The following is a 13321-nucleotide window of genomic DNA, read 5'->3' on the forward strand; positions in this document are numbered from 1 at the left end:
ACGGTAGAGAAAGAATGTTTCTCTGTTGTGTGGGCCCTAAGGAAGCTGCGGCCCTACCTCTATGGGACCCACTTCACTGTGCAGACTGACCATAAGCCGTTAAAGTGGCTAATGAACATGAAGGGGGAGAATCCAAAGTTGCTTAGGTGGTCCATAAGTCTACAAGGCTTCGACTTCACTATTGAGCATAGGCCAGGTGTCCAACATAGCAATGCTGATGGGTTGTCCAGAATGTTTTACCGACCTGAACAAGAGACTCATCCAGGGGTGGATTAGTTCCCCCTGTCCATAGTCTGGGAGGGGCGAGTGTTAGGAAAGATTTCGTTATTGTAGGGAACTTTCCTTCCATGTGGCAACCCCTAAACTTTTTGCTATTGTTTTCAACCTGTTTCTTGACTTTGCCAGAGAAGTGCAGCCTTCTGCCGTACTCCTCTGGGCTTTCGCTCCTTTCTTACGGGGAAACTGACATGCCCTTAAGACAGTCAGTACCGGGGAACGCTGTTTCCCGTAGTTTCTTTTATCGTGTCGCCATTTTAGTGCAACACGACACAAGAGGGCACTGTAAGCTAAGTTACAGCTCTCTTGGGTCTCTAGCCTTCTACAGACCCTAGACACTCTTGTAGGATGGTTTTTGGATCGGTGCAAGTCATTCAGGGACTGGGCTGGTGGCAGCGATCATTTGGTTTATTTTGAGCTCCTTTTGCCGTTCTGAGCACCTTTTTGCCGCGAACACAAAAGGGTGGCCCGGCTACCCAAAATGGCCGGACCACGAGGCTCCTTTGTCTCGTCCACTGTCCGTCTTGCTCCCTTTACCTTCCCCCGGGTCAGGCGACCCGGGGCCTTCCTTATTTGGGCATGTAGTTTCCCGCGAAACACGGTTGCTTTCGCGGGCTTCTACATGTCGTTTGAGTGCCCCCAGGATGTGGGCTGGGCTGTCTGGTCCCAATACACATCCTGGGTGCCAGAGAGTCTAGGGTGGTGTGAATGCCTGGGACCACTGTGGTCCGTGATTGGTCCACGTATGGTATGTGTGTTGATGAGCGGATCTCCCATTGGCTCCCCTCCGTTTTGGCGCGAAGGGAACCGTGGATAAGAGGGGGCTGGAAACACCACTACCATGTCGATCTCCTGAGTTCTTGCGAACCCAGGGATACAGGAGCCAAGTATCCTGCGAACACGAGGCTGGACCGAGGAATCACTGGTGACCCCCTGAAGAACTTCTGCTCCTCATTGCTGTCGTCCGGTGAAGCCCTTTCCACCTAAGATCGAACAAGAAGGCCTGTACTGGCGCTTCGACCTATTGGAATAGCAGGACCAGCTATTCCCGGCACCTTCATCAACTCCTGCCGTAAGCCTTCGGAAGTGTCTCTGGGCCATCCAGTTGACTGACCAGCTTACTAAGGAGGCCTGCTCTGTAATCGCCGACAGGTTGGGTGGTATTCTGAGTCCGGGGCATGCTCACACGCTTCGTTTGCTTAGCAGTCCTAAGCTAGAGGTGAGCGGTGCTCGTTTGGCTTGAATACACCCGGCCGTTCCGTTGCCCTGCGGTGGCGACAAAACTGTGCTTGTTTCTTCGATCGGGACGTCTTTTTACTCTGCACGACGACGAGACGTTCCCTGCTCTTCAGAACCTGCCAGAAGCTGCATCTATCGAGGAGAAGCTCGGGCCTGCTTGCTTCGGGGACCGGTGAGTAGATTAGCTAGGATCTGGTCGCCCTCCTGCAGTGCCCTTTGCTTTTCCCCGCTGTGAATACAGCACCCCTTGTCCGTACTCGCGCCCGGCTTCTGCCTCACAGTGGAGGCTGCGCTAGAGTCGCGGACCGTGTTCTCCTTCATTAGAGCTCCCTACAGAGCTGTTCAACGTCCTCCGAAGAGCTTCACCTTCTGCCCATTGGCACCGGCGTGTGCAGGTACTTTTGAGCGCTAGGCTCCACTCTTCGTAGGGATTGGACTACCATCCAGTTAGGGGCCTCAGAAGGCGGACATATCACTCGCATTGGTTCGCACTGCCTGTTTTCCTTCCCCTGCAGGTGGATAACATATTTCGTGCTGCTAATGCTGTGAAACTGTGTATTCTGTATATATATTGGGTGGATAGTGTATGTGTTGGTTTAATATCGTTGTATATTGCTGCTTTTACTGTGGTTATTAGTTTCAAGGCCTTATAATAAATGTGTATCTATTTTTGATATAAACAACTGTTTGGAGTAGTTTGTAAGCGCTCTTGCTTTGTGTGCTCATTGCGGGCTTTCAGTCACCCTCACCCCTCTTGAGACCTAGTCTTGACCGCCGCGATCGCTACCTTGATTGGTCTGGCTTGTCCAGAGGTTACCCTGTTCCAAGTAATTAGGTTGGCCTTCTGAACCTCTGCGCCACCAGGACAGAGTTCAGAAATCCGTCTTAACAGTTGGAATGGGAAGGAGTTGTATATGACATCTCATGCCATAGGAAGGGTCTCAGGTTTGGTATAAGCATTGAGATATCACATCACATGCTATAGGAAGGGTCTCAGGATTGGAATGGGAAGGACTTGGATATCACATCACATGCTATAGGAAGGGTCTCAGGATTGGAATGGGAAGGACTTGGATATCACATCTCATGCTATAGGCAGGGTCTCAGGTTTGGAAAGGGAAGGAGATGGATATCACATTTCATGTTAGAGGTAGGATCTCAGGTTTGGTATTAGAGGCAATGAGATATCACATCTCATGCTATCAGAAGGGTCTCAGGATTGGAATGGGAAGGAGTTGGATATCACATTTCATGCTAAAGGGAGGGTCTCAGGTTTGGAAGGGGAAGGATTTGGAAATCACATCTCATATTATAGGAAGGATCTCAGGTTTGGTATTAGAAGCATTGAGATATCACATCTCATGCTATCGGAAGGATCTCAGGTTTGGTATAAGAGGCATTGAGATATCACATCTCATGCTATCATAAGGGTCTCAGGATTGGAATGGGAAGGAGTTGGATATCACATCTCATGTTATAGGAAGGATCTCAGGTTTGGTATTAGAAGCATTGAGACATCACATCTCATGCTATAGGAAGGGTCTCAGGATTGGAATGGGAAGGAGTTGGATATCACATCTCATGCTATAGGAAGGGTCTCAGGTTTGGTATAAGCATTGAGATATCACATCTCATGCTATAGGAAGGGTCTCAGGATTGGAATGGGAAGGATTTGGATATCACATCTTATGCTATAGGAAGGGTCTCAGGTTTGGTATAAGCACTGAGATATCACATCTCATGCTATAGGAAGGGTCTCAGGATTGGAATGGGAAGAAGTTGGATATCACATCTCATGCTATAGGAAGGGTCTCAGGTTTGGTATAAGCATTGATATATCACATCTCATGCTATAGGAAGGGTCTCAGGGTTGGAATGGGAAGGAGTTGTATATGACATCTCATGCCATAGGAAGGGTCTCAGGTTTGGTATAAGCATTGAGATATCACATCACATGCTATAGGAAGGGTCTCACGATTGGAATGGGAAGGACTTGGATATCACATCTCATGCTATAGGCAGGGTCTCAGGTTTGGAAAGGGAAGGAGATGGATATCACATTTCATGTTAGAGGTAGGATCTCAGGTTTGGTATTAGAGGCATTGAGATATCACATCTCATGCTATCAGAAGAGTCTCAGGATTGGAATGGGAAGGAGTTGGATATCACATTTCATGCTAAAGGGAGGGTCTCAGGTTTGGAAGGGGAAGGATTTGGAAATCACATCTCATATTATAGGAAGGATCTCAGGTTTGGTATTAGAAGCATTGAGATATCACATCTCATGCTATCGGAAGGATCTCAGGTTTGGTATAAGAGGCATTGAGATATCACATCTCATGCTATCATAAGGGTCTCAGGATTGGAATGGGAAGGAGTTGGATATCACATCTCATGTTATAGGAAGGATCTCAGGTTTGGTATTAGAAACATTGAGACATCACATCTCATGCTATAGGAAGGGTCTCAGGATTGGAATGGGAAGGAGTTGGATATCACATCTCATGCTATAGGAAGGGTCTCAGGTTTGGTATAAGCATTGAGATATCACATCTCATGCTATAGGAAGGGTCTCAGGATTGGAATGGGAAGGATTTGGATATCACATCTTATGCTATAGGAAGGGTCTCAGGTTTGGTATAAGCACTGAGATATCACATCTCATGCTATAGGAAGGGTCTCAGGATTGGAATGGGAAGAAGTTGGATATCACATCTCATGCTATAGGAAGGGTCTCAGGTTTGGTATAAGCATTGAGATATCACATCTCATGCTATAGGAAGGGTCTCAGGGTTGGAATGGGAAGGAGTTGTATATGACATCTCATGCCATAGGAAGGGTCTCAGGTTTGGTATAAGCATTGAGATATCACATCACATGCTATAGGAAGGGTCTCAGGATTGGAATGGGAAGGACTTGGATATCACATCACATGCTATAGGAAGGGTCTCAGGATTGGAATGGGAAGGACTTGGATATCACATCTCATGCTATAGGCAGGGTCTCAGGTTTGGAAAGGGAAGGAGATGGATATCACATTTCATGTTAGAGGTAGGATCTCAGGTTTGGTATTAGAGGCAATGAGATATCACATCTCATGCTATCAGAAGGGTCTCAGGATTGGAATGGGAAGGAGTTGGATATCACATTTCATGCATAGGAAGGGTCTCAGGTTTGGTATAAGCATTGAGATATCACATCACATGCTATAGGAAGGGTCTCACGATTGGAATGGGAAGGACTTGGATATCACATCTCATGCTATAGGCAGGGTCTCAGGTTTGGAAAGGGAAGGAGATGGATATCACATTTCATGTTAGAGGTAGGATCTCAGGTTTGGTATTAGAGGCTTTGAGATATCACATCTCATGCTATCAGAAGAGTCTCAGGATTGGAATGGGAAGGAGTTGGATATCACATTTCATGTTAAAGGGAGGGTCTCAGGTTTGGAAGGGGAAGGATTTGGAAATCACATCTCATATTATAGGAAGGATCTCAGGTTTGGTATTAGAAGCATTGAGATATCACATCTCATGCTATCGGAAGGATCTCAGGTTTGGTATAAGAGGCATTGAGATATCACATCTCATGCTATCATAAGGGTCTCAGGATTGGAATGGGAAGGAGTTGGATATCACATCTCATGTTAAAGGAAGGATCTCAGGTTTGGTATTAGAAGCATTGAGACATCACATCTCATGATATAGGAAGGGTCTAAGGATTGGAATGGGATGGACTTGGATATCACTTCTCATGCTATAGGTAGGCTCTCAGGTTTGGTATAAGCATTGAGATATCACATCTCATGCTATAGGAAGGGTCTCAGGATTGGAATGGGAAGGATTTGGATATCACATCTCATGCTATAGGAAGGGTCTCAGATTTGGTATAAGCATTGAGATATCACATCTCATGCTATAGGAAGGGTCTCAGGATTGGAATGGGAAGGAGTTGTATATGACATCTCAAGCCTTAGGAAGGGTCTCAGGTTTGGTATACGCATTGAGATATCACATCTCTGCTATCGGAAGGGTCTCAGGATTGGAATGGGAAGGAGTTGGATATCCCATCTCATGTTATAGGAAGGGTCTCAGGTTTGGTATTAGAAGCATTGAGATATCACATCTCATGCTATAGGAAGGGTCTCAGGATTGGAATGGGAAGGACTTGGATGTCACATCTCATGCTATAGGGAGGGTCTCAAGTTTGATATTAGAAGCATTGAGATAACAAATCTCATGATATCGGAAGGGTCTCAGGATTGGAATGGGAAGGAGTTGGATATCACATCTCATTATAAAGGAAGGGTCTAAGGTTTGGAAGGGGAAGGATTTGGATATCACATCTCATGTTATAGGACGGGTCTCAGGTTTGGTATTAGAAGCATTGAGATATCAAGTCTCATGGTATAAGAAGGGTCTCAGAATTGGAATGGGAAGGAGTTGGATATCACATCTCAAGCTATAGGAAGCGTCTCAGGATTGGAATGGGAAGGAGTTTGATATCACATCTCATGCCATAGTATGGGTCTCAGGTTTGGTAGAAGCATTGGGATATCACATCTCATGCTATAGGAAGGGTCTCAGGATTGGAATGGGAAGAAGTTGGATATCACATCTCAAGCTATAGGAAGGGTCTCAGGTTTGGTATAAGCATTGAGATATCACATCTCATGCTATAGGAAGGGTCTCAGGGTTGGAATGGGAAGGAGTTGTATATGACATCTCATGCCATAGGAAGGGTCTCAGGTTTGGTATAAGCATTGAGATATCACATCACATGCTATAGGAAGGGTCTCAGGATTGGAATGGGAAGGACTTGGATATCACATCACATGCTATAGGAAGGGTCTCAGGATTGGAATGGGAAGGACTTGGATATCACATCTCATGCTATAGGCAGGGTCTCAGGTTTGGAAAGGGAAGGAGATGGATATCACATTTCATGTTAGAGGTAGGATCTCAGGTTTGGTATTAGAGGCAATGAGATATCACATCTCAAGCTATCAGAAGGGTCTCAGGATTGGAATGGGAAGGAGTTGGATATCACATTTCATGCTAAAGGGAGGGTCTCAGGTTTGGAAGGGGAAGGATTTGGAAATCACATCTCATATTATAGGAAGGATCTCAGGTTTGGTATTAGAAGCATTGAGATATCACATCTCATGCTATCGGAAGGATCTCAGGTTTGGTATAAGAGGCATTGAGATATCACATCTCATGCTATCATAAGGGTCTCAGGATTGGAATGGGAAGGAGTTGGATATCACATCTCATGTTATAGGAAGGATCTCAGGTTTGGTATTAGAAGCATTGAGACATCACATCTCATGCTATAGGAAGGGTCTCAGGATTGGAATGGGAAGGAGTTGGATATCACATCTCATGCTATAGGAAGGGTCTCAGGTTTGGTATAAGCATTGAGATATCACATCTCATGCTATAGGAAGGGTCTCAGGATTGGAATGGGAAGGATTTGGATATCACATCTTATGCTATAGGAAGGGTCTCAGGTTTGGTATAAGCACTGAGATATCACATCTCATGCTATAGGAAGGGTCTCAGGATTGGAATGGGAAGAAGTTGGATATCACATCTCATGCTATAGGAAGGGACTCAGGTTTGGTATAAGCATTGAGATATCACATCTCATGCTATAGGAAGGGTCTCAGGGTTGGAATGGGAAGGAGTTGTATATGACATCTCATGCCATAGGAAGGGTCTCAGGTTTGGTATAAGCATTGAGATATCACATCACATGCTATAGGAAGGGTCTCACGATTGGAATGGGAAGGACTTGGATATCACATCTCATGCTATAGGCAGGGTCTCAGGTTTGGAAAGGGAAGGAGATGGATATCACATTTCATGTTAGAGGTAGGATCTCAGGTTTGGTATTAGAGGCATTGAGATATCACATCTCATGCTATCAGAAGAGTCTCAGGATTGGAATGGGAAGGAGTTGGATATCACATTTCATGCTAAAGGGAGGGTCTCAGGTTTGGAAGGGGAAGGATTTGGAAATCACATCTCATATTATAGGAAGGATCTCAGGTTTGGTATTAGAAGCATTGAGATATCACATCTCATGCTATCGGAAGGATCTCAGGTTTGGTATAAGAGGCATTGAGATATCACATCTCATGCTATCATAAGGGTCTCAGGATTGGAATGGGAAGGAGTTGGATATCACATCTCATGTTATAGGAAGGATCTCAGGTTTGGTATTAGAAGCATTGAGACATCACATCTCATGCTATAGGAAGGGTCTCAGGATTGGAATGGGTAGGAGTTGGATATTACATTCTTGCTATAGGAAGGGTCTCATGTTTGGAATGGGAAGGAGTTGGATATCACATATGCTATAGGAAGTGTCTCAGGTTTGGAACGGGAAGGAGTTGGATATCACATCTCATATTATAGGAAGGGTCTCAGGTTTGGTATAAGCATTGAGATATCACATCTCTGCTATCAGGAGTGGCTCAGGATTGGAATGGGAAGGAGTTGGATATCCCATCTCATGTTAAAGGACGGGTCTCTGGTTTGGTATTAGAATCATTGAGATATCACATCGCATGCTGTAGGAAGGGTCTAAGGATTGGAATGGGATGGACTTGGATATCACATCTCATGCTATAGGTAGGCTCTCAGGTTTGGTATAAGCATTGAGATATCACATCACATGCTATAGGAAGGGTCTCACGATTGGAATGGGAAGGACTTGGATATCACATCTCATGCTATAGGCAGGGTCTCAGGTTTGGAAAGGGAAGGAGATGGATATCACATTTCATGTTAGAGGTAGGATCTCAGGTTTGGTATAAGAGGCATTGAGATATCACATCTCATGCTATCAGAAGAGTCTCAGGATTGGAATGGGAAGGAGTTGGATATCACATTTCATGCTAAAGGGAGGGTCTCAGGTTTGGAAGGGGAAGGATTTGGAAATCACATCTCATATTATAGGAAGGATCTCAGGTTTGGTATTAGAAGCATTGAGATATCACATCTCATGCTATCGGAAGGATCTCAGGTTTGGTATAAGAGGCATTGAGATATCACATCTCATGCTATCATAAGGGTCTCAGGATTGGAATGGGAAGGAGTTGGATATCACATCTCATGTTATAGGAAGGATCTCAGGTTTGGTATTAGAAGCATTGAGACATCACATCTCATGCTATAGGAAGGGTCTCAGGATTGGAATGGGAAGGAGTTGGATATCACATCTCATGCTATAGGAAGGGTCTCAGATTTGATATAAGCATTGAGATATCACATCTCATGCTATAGGAAGGGTCTCAGGATTGGAATGGGAAGGAGTTGTATATTACATCTCAGGCCATAGGAAGGGTCTCAGATTTGGTATAAGCATTGAGATATCACATCTCATGATATCGGAAGGGTCTCAGGATTGGAATGGGAAGGAGTTGTATATGACATCTCATGCCATAGGAAGGGTCTCAGGTTTGGTATAAGCATTGAGATATCACATCACATGCTATAGGAAGGGTCTCACGATTGGAATGGGAAGGACTTGGATATCACATCTCATGCTATAGGCAGGGTCTCAGGTTTGGAAAGGGAAGGAGATGGATATCACATTTCATGTTAGAGGTAGGATCTCAGGTTTGGTATTAGAGGCATTGAGATATCACATCTCATGCTATCAGAAGAGTCTCAGGATTGGAATGGGAAGGAGTTGGATATCACATTTCATGCTAAAGGGAGGGTCTCAGGTTTGGAAGGGGAAGGATTTGGAAATCACATCTCATATTATAGGAAGGATCTCAGGTTTGGTATTAGAAGCATTGAGATATCACATCTCATGCTATCGGAAGGATCTCAGGTTTGGTATAAGAGGCATTGAGATATCACATCTCATGCTATCATAAGGGTCTCAGGATTGGAATGGGAAGGAGTTGGATATCACATCTCATGTTATAGGAAGGATCTCAGGTTTGGTATTAGAAGCATTGAGACATCACATCTCATGCTATAGGAAGGGTCTCAGGATTGGAATGGGAAGGAGTTGGATATCACATCTCATGCTATAGGAAGGGTCTCAGAATTGGGTTAAGCATTGAGATATCACATCTCATGCTATAGGAAGGGTCTCAGGATTGGAATGGGAAGGAGTTGTATATGACATCTCAGGCCATAGGAAGGGTCTCAGATTTGGTATAAGCATTGAGATATCACATCTCATGATATCGGAAGGGTCTCAGGATTGGAATGGGAAGGAGTTGGATATCACATTTCATGATAAAGGAAGGGTCTAAGGTTTGGAAGGGGAAGGATTTGGATATCACATCTCATGTTATAGGACGGGTCTCAGGTTTGGTATTAGAAGCATTGAGATATCAAGTCTCATGGTATAAGAAGGGTCTCAGGATTGGAATGGGAAGGAGTTTGATATCACATCTTATGCCATAGTATGGGTCTCAGGTTTGGTAGAAGCATTGGGATATCACATCTCATGCTATCGGAAGGGTATCAGTATTGGATTTGGAAGGAGTTGGATATCCCATCTCATGCTATAGGAAGGGTCTCAGGTTGGAATGGGAAGGAGTTGGATATCACATTTCATGTTATAGGAAGGGTCTCAGGATTGGAATGGGAAGGACTTGGATATCATATCTCATGCTATAGGAAGGCTCTCTGGTTTGGAAGGGGAAGGAGTTGGATATCACATTTCATGTTAGAGGAAGGATCTCAGGTTTGGTATTAGAGGCCTTGAGATATCACATCTCATGCTATAGGAAGGGTCTCAGGATTGGAATGGGAAGGAGTTGGATATCACATCTCAAGCTATAGGAAGGGTCTCAGGTTTGGTATAAGCATTGAGATATCACATCTCATGCTATAGGAAGGGTCTCCTGATTGGAATGGGAAGAAGTTGGATATCACATCTCATGCTATAGGAAGGGTCTCAGGTTTGGTATAAGCATTGAGATATCACATCTCATGCTATAGGAAGGGTCTCAGGATTGGAATGGGAAGGAGTTGTATATGCCATCTCATGCCATAGGAAGGGTCTCAGGTTTGGTATAAGCATTGAGATATCACATCACATGCTATAGGAAGGGTCTCAGGATTGGAATGGGAAGGACTTGGATATCACATATCATGCTATAGGCAGGGTCTCAGGTTTGGAAAGGGAAGGAGATGGATATCACATTTCATGTTAGAGGTAGGATCTCAGGTTTGGTATTAGAGGCATTGAGAAATCACATCTCATGCTATCAGAAGGGTCTCAGGATTGGAATGGGAAGGAGTTGGATATCACATCTCATGCTAAAGGGAGGGTCTCAGGTTTGGAAGGGGAAGGATTTGGAAATCACATCTCATATTATAGGAAGGATCTCAGGTTTGGTATTAGAAGCATTGAGATATCACATCTCATGCTATCGGAAGGATCTCAGGTTTGGTATAAGAGGCATTGAGATATCACATCTCATGCTATCATAAGGGTCTCAGGATTGGAATGGGAAGGAGTTGGATATCACATCTCATGTTAGAGGAAGGATCTCAGGTTTGGTATTGGAAGCATTGAGACATCACATCTCATGCTATAGGAATGGTCTCAGGATTGGAATGGGTAGGAGTTGGATATTACATTCTTGCTATAGGAAGGGTCTCATGTTTGGAATGGGAAGGAGTTGGATATCACATATGCTGTAGGAAGGGTCTAAGGATTGGAATGGGATGGACTTGGATATCACATCTCATGCTATAGGTAGGCTCTCAGGTTTGGTATAAGCATTGAGATATCACATCACATGCTATAGGAAGGGTCTCACGATTGGAATGGGAAGGACTTGGATATCACATCTCATGCTATAGGCAGGGTCTCAGGTTTGGAAAGGGAAGGAGATGGATATCACATTTCATGTTAGAGGTAGGATCTCAGGTTTGGTATTAGAGGCATTGAGATATCACATCTCATGCTATCAGAAGAGTCTCAGGATTGGAATGGGAAGGAGTTGGATATCACATTTCATGCTAAAGGGAGGGTCTCAGGTTTGGAAGGGGAAGGATTTGGAAATCACATCTCATATTATAGGAAGGATCTCAGGTTTGGTATTAGAAGCATTGAGATATCACATCTCATGCTATCGGAAGGATCTCAGGTTTGGTATAAGAGGCATTGAGATATCACATCTCATGCTATCATAAGGGTCTCAGGATTGGAATGGGAAGGAGTTGGATATCACATCTCATGTTATAGGAAGGATCTCAGGTTTGGTATTAGAAGCATTGAGACATCACATCTCATGCTATAGGAAGGGTCTCAGGATTGGAATGGGAAGGAGTTGGATATCACATCTCATGCTATAGGAAGGGTCTCAGATTTGATATAAGCATTGAGATATCACATCTCATGCTATAGGAAGGGTCTCAGGATTGGAATGGGAAGGAGTTGTATATTACATCTCAGGCCATAGGAAGGGTCTCAGATTTGGTATAAGCATTGAGATATCACATCTCATGATATCGGAAGGGTCTCAGGATTGGAATGGGAAGGAGTTGGATATCACATTTCATGATAAAGGAAGGGTCTAAGGTTTGGAAGGGGAAGGATTTGGATATCACATCTCATGTTATAGGACGGGTCTCAGGTTTGGTATTAGAAGCATTGAGATATCAAGTCTCATGGTATAAGAAGGGTCTCAGGATTGGAATGGGAAGGAGTTTGATATCACATCTTATGCCATAGTATGGGTCTCAGGTTTGGTAGAAGCATTGGGATATCACATCTCATGCTATCGGAAGGGTATCAGTATTGGATTTGGAAGGAGTTGGATATCCCATCTCATGCTATAGGAAGGGTCTCAGGTTGGAATGGGAAGGAGTTGGATATCACATTTCATGTTATAGGAAGGGTCTCAGGATTGGAATGGGAAGGACTTGGATATCATATCTCATGCTATAGGAAGGCTCTCAGGTTTGGAAGGGGAAGGAGTTGGATATCACATCTCATCCAATAGGAAGGGTCTCAGGTTTGGAATGGGAAGGAATTGGATATCACATCTCATGTTATAGGAAGGATCTCAGGTTTGGTATTAGAAGCATTGAGATATCACATCTCATGCTATAGGAAGGGTCTCAGGATTGGAATGTGAAGGATTTGGATATCACATCTCGTGCTAAAGGAAGGGTCTCAGGTTTGGTAGAAGCATTGAGATATCACATCTCATGCTATAGGAAGGGTCTCAGGATTTGAATGGCAAGGAGTTGGATATCACATCTCATGCCATAGGAAGCGTCTCAGGTTTGGTATAAGCATTGAGATATCACATCTCTGCTATCGGAAGGTTCTCAGGATTGGATTGGGAAGGAGTTGGATATCCCTTCCCATGCTATAGGAAGTGTCTCAGGTTGGAATGGGAAGGAGTTGAATATCACATCTCATGTTATAGGAAGGGTCTCAGGATTGGAATGGGAAGGATTTGGATATCACATCTCTTGCTATAGGAAGGGTCTCAGGATTGGAATGGGAAGGATTTGGATATCACATCTCATGTCATAGGAAGGATCTCAGGTTTGGTATTAGAAGCATTGATATATCACATCTCATGCTATAGGAATGGTCTCAGGATTGGAATGGGTAGGAGTTGGATATTACATTCTTGCTATAGTAAGGGTCTCATGTTTGGAATGGGAAGGAGTTGGATATCACATATGCTATAGGAAGTGTCTCAGGTTTGGAACGGGAAGGAGTTGGATATCACATCTCATGTTATAGGAAGGGTCTCAGGTTTGGTATAAGCATTGAGATATCACATCTCTGCTATCAGGAGTGG

Source organism: Ambystoma mexicanum, unplaced genomic scaffold (assembly GCF_040938575.1).
Source record: "Ambystoma mexicanum isolate Mex_15411 unplaced genomic scaffold, UKY_AmexF1_1 Mex_scaf4, whole genome shotgun sequence".
Lineage (NCBI taxonomy): Eukaryota > Metazoa > Chordata > Amphibia > Caudata > Ambystomatidae > Ambystoma > Ambystoma mexicanum.